The sequence below is a fragment of the Ochotona princeps genome, chromosome 5 (genome assembly GCF_030435755.1).
Source record: "Ochotona princeps isolate mOchPri1 chromosome 5, mOchPri1.hap1, whole genome shotgun sequence".
NCBI lineage: Eukaryota > Metazoa > Chordata > Mammalia > Lagomorpha > Ochotonidae > Ochotona > Ochotona princeps.
Window position 1 is genome coordinate 72,875,990 of NC_080836.1, and position 4,675 is coordinate 72,880,664.

Below are 4,675 nucleotides of genomic sequence, written 5' to 3' on the forward strand. Positions count from 1 at the left end.
GGCTCACACAAGGCCACCAGCTCATTTCACTATTTTCTGGTTGACACCTTGCTGTTATGACTTCTGCTTGACCTGCTCTGTAGACCCTAGACCTCCGGGCTTGCATCTGTCCTACAGTCAATCCCAGCAGGGTGAATGCTTCCTTCCTTCCTTTTAGTGAAAATGAAATAAAGGTCCCAGGATGGAGATTTCTTGGCTGTAATTGTGTGACATACTCATGGATGGAGCAGGGAAGAGTAGATGAACCTGACATGCAAAATATGTTCTCCTCTGTCTATATGCTATGAACTGAAGAAGAGGAATTAAAAAAAAAAAAAAAAAAAAAAAAAAGAGGTACTTAGAGGTACTTCCCCTAAGACATTGTCACCAGAAAAAGATTATAAATGGTGAACAGACACAAACAACATATGCACATCAATCACAATGCATAAAACTGGTGCTATCTTAATCCATTCACAAGTGGTCAAGTGGATTATGGAGCTTGGTAGAAGGCCTGGGCTCCAGGGCAGTTGGGGGCGATTTCCAGCAGCCCGAGGGTCTATGTGTAGGAGGAGGATTGGGGGCAGAAAGCAGAGCGCCAGAAATGGTGAGACTCAAGGAAATTTCTGTGCTCTCAGCCTGGAGCCCATTGAGACAGGCCTGAACTGCGTGGTCTGGGAACAGACTCTGTGAGGGGGTCCTTCATGCGAGGCAGCAGTCCCCAGGCCTGGGGCTGAGCTGCGGGCGTGGTTCTCAGATAAGGAGCAGGAGGGCTCAGCAGGGAAGCCTGCCCTCCTCTCTGATGCAGGTGATCCCCTCCCTGGTAGTCTCAGTAGCCAGTTGGCAGTAGGAATGGGGATGTGACCTTAAGACTATTGCCACATCCATAGACAAATCTGATACCCTGACCCAGAAAACAAAAATTGCCAGGAAGAGATTGATGGAGTTCTCCCTTTTGAGAAAGGAAACCTCTGACCCCTTGCTTTTAGAAATTTGAACTTTGTGTCTCTGTCTCCTTCTATCTAGTTGCACACCATCTGCTCTTCACTCTGGTTCATGCTGCGTGGGTCACGGGACTCTGGAACTGAGGTGAAAGGCAGGGAGCTGAGAAAGGCAAAGGCACAATCATTACCAGTTAGTGTCCAGGGAGGCTGATACACTACACGATAACGTCAGGTCTCTGGGGCGGCTTGTGTAAGATTCACCTGTCTCTCCCTCTCACTGTTGATTACTACAGCCCTGAGCCCAACATGTTCACACCTCCACGTGGGGAGGCTGGTAGAAAGGGGAGCAGTGGGCTTTCTTCCTGCTTATCCCTCTGTTACAGGAGAGAGAAAATCACTCCAAGATGCCAGCTGGTTTTCTATTATAACTCATTGCAAGTTACCTTTTTCTATCTCACAGTTTGAATTACATGTCCAGGTTCTCACCAGAAGAGAGGCTGCAACAACAACAACAAAAATCATTTAGCATTTTGTTGGGAAGGTGGCTCTACCAACAAGTTGAATTAGTCTAAAATGGGGGCGCAGGTGCAGCTGGAGACAATGGGGGCTAAGGACAGGTAGCAGGACTCAGCTCATCTGATGGGAGCTGCCACCACTGTGCTGCTCCTTACCCACTCTCCCCAGTGGTTTGTCACACCCCAGATGGTTCTGAACCTAACAGGTTTTATTGCACCAAATCAGCATTTCTTTACTCTCACAAACCACACACTACCTAGGAGTAAGAATATTTTCTAACAAGTTTGCATAGTACAATTTTAACTGCAAGTCCAAGTTAAAGAGATATGTAGATTAGCATAAAAGCAAAAACATTGTAGTTTTAGATTTCAAAATGGAAACTATAAAGATATTGTATTATTCTGCTTTTCAGTACTAAGGAAACCTTGAGAAAAATGTTTATTTTGGCTTACAGTTCCCATTAGGCTGGTATCTGATGAAGGCTGATGATCGGCAGAACACGTGGCAAGAAACAGTGGTGAACCAGAAAGTAGCAAGACACACAAGGAACACGCTCTTCCCCATCCTCCTTAAAAACGGCAACAAGAGGACCTGGCTAAATCCTCCCTTATGGGCACGGTTTGTGTCCCAGCTGCTCTGCTTCCCACCCAGCTCCATGCTTGTGGCCTGGGAAGGCTTATGGCCTTGGGACCCTGCACCCACACGGGAGATCCGGAAGAGGCTCCTGGTTCCTGGGTTCAGATTGTCTCAGCTTCAGCCTTGAGGCCACTTGGGGAGTGACCCAGCAGATGGAAGACCTTTCTGTCTGTCTCTCCTCTCTAGAAGTCTGTCTTTCCAATAAAACTAAAATAAATCTTTTAAAAAAAATGACAGCGAGTGTCTCTCTCGCCCTCCTGTTTCGAGAGGCACCCCACCTCCCATATTTCTCTCCGAAGGGGCTTTCCCTTTCTCCTCCCTGCACACCTGGTCCCTCCGCAAATAAACTTTTCTGTCTGGAAAAGAAAAAAATGACAGCAAGATTCAATTATGGGCTGCACCCCCAGCTGACCAATCTAATCTGATCATTTCCCAGAGGCCCTTCCTTCTCCATCCTAACCTATCAATCCACTGAACACAACCAGAACATTGTGGCAGCAGATGTTCAGCCCTGGAGCTTGAATTAGTACTTGGGACAGCCACACTGCAGCACCTGTTTGGGTCTCAAATATTCCACTTGGAATCCGGCTTCTGGCTAGTGTATATCCTGCAGCAGATGATGGCTCACATATTTAAGCCCCCAGTACCCACAGGGGACCCAGGTCGAGATCTGGACTTTTGGGTTTACCTTAGCTCAACCCTATTATAGGCAATTGCCGGGGGGGGGGGGGGGCGTGAAACAGCAGATGCAAGATCTCTCTTTCTCTCTCTCTCTCATTCTCTTTCTCACTTTCAAATAAAATTTTAAAAATATTTTTTTAAAACATACCCTGAGGTGGTGAAGTAAAAAAAACTTAAGAGGGGCCAGCACAACGGGTCAAATGGTCATTCCTTCACCTTGCAGTACCAGGATCACATAGGGGCTGCTTCACTTCCCAACCAGCTCCCTGTTTGTTGGCTGGGAAAGTGGTCAAGGATGGCCCAAAGCCTTGGGATGCCACAACCATGTAGGAGACGCAGAAGAAGCTCCTGGCTCTTGGCTCTGGATCAGCTCAGCTCTGGCCATTGTGGCCAGTTGGGGAGTGAACAGTGGATGGGAAGATCTTTCTGTATGTCCCTCTCTGTGAATCTGCCTTTCCAAGAAAAAAACAAACAAATCTTACAAAAGAAAATAAAAAGCCTTTAGGAACAAAAAACAAAGCTGTTATTTAAGCCAGAACTCTTGATTATGAGAAACTCAATTGACTTAAGCCAAACAGGGGAAATTACATGTTTACCCAAATAACTGTGCAAAGACTGGTTTTGAGCAGCGCTGGAGTAGACTGGGTGCAGAAACTCCACAGCACTGATTCCCTCACTCCTTTCCTCCCTCTCTCCGTTATATTCTGCATTATCTGAGGTGTGTTACCCTTGCTCCCTCAGTTCCAGGAGAACACAAAAGCAACAGAGTACATAAATGATGAGGCACTGAAAGTCTCCTTGCTGACAAGTGATTTAAGTGTTTAAAAAAGGCATTCATAGTAAGGGTGTTGTAGCATAGCATATCAAGTTAGCATATGTGAAATGCATCCCATATATGTGCTGGTTTGAGTTTCAGCTACTCCGCTTCTGATCCAGCTCCCTGCTAATGTCCCTGGGAAAGCAGCAGATGAGCCAATGCTTGAGCTCTTGTAACCCACATGGGAGACCAGATGAAAGCTCCTGGCTTCAGTGTGGTCCGGCCACAATCTTTGAGGCCACTTGGGGAATGAATCAACAGGCGCGAAATTTCTCTGTGACTCTCCTCCTCTCTTTCTCTACCTTTGCCTTTCAAATAAATAATAGAAATCTTCTGGTATGGTGGGGGATGCTCAGCCAGCATTGGGTTGCATCCTTATAACTTTTTAAAATATATGGTTTTTTTTACTAGAAAGTCAGATATAGAGAGGAGGAGAGACAGAGAGGAAGATCTTCTGTCCAATGTTTCACTCCCCAAGTGACCGCAATGGCTGGAGCTGTGCCAATCCAAAGCCAGGAGCCAGGAGCTGCCTCCAGGTCTCCCACGTGGGTGCAGGGTCCCAAGACTTTGGGCCGTGCTCAACTGCTTTCCCATGCCACAAGCAGGGAGTTGGATGGGAAGCGGGGCTTCTGGGATTAGAACGGCACCCATATGAGATCCCTGTGTGTGTTTGGCGAGGACTTTAGCTGCTAGGCCACCACACCAGGTCCATCCTTATAGCTTTGTGATCCAGTGGTAACAAGTCTGTAAGACATGGTCTAGGTCACATCACTGGTCATGGTAAGTTTTTCCTGGCTTCATCTCTCCTACATCTGTCACCTGTTGATGTGCCACCCAAAACAGTCTTGTGTGACTCCTCACAGTCTCTCATCTGGACTGCATTGGCTCCCAGCAGGTCTCACAATTTCCCAAAGCACCACCACTCACCTGACATGCTACACACACACACCCATTCATCCATCCTGCATGCCATGACCAGTGTTATTGGCTGTTGATTTATCTCAGATACACACCTGACTGAGTCACTGCTTTGCATCCCACGTTCCCTAGCTCCCACTGGGTTCAGCTTGAAGTCCATATCCTTGGACTCGGTCAGCCATGT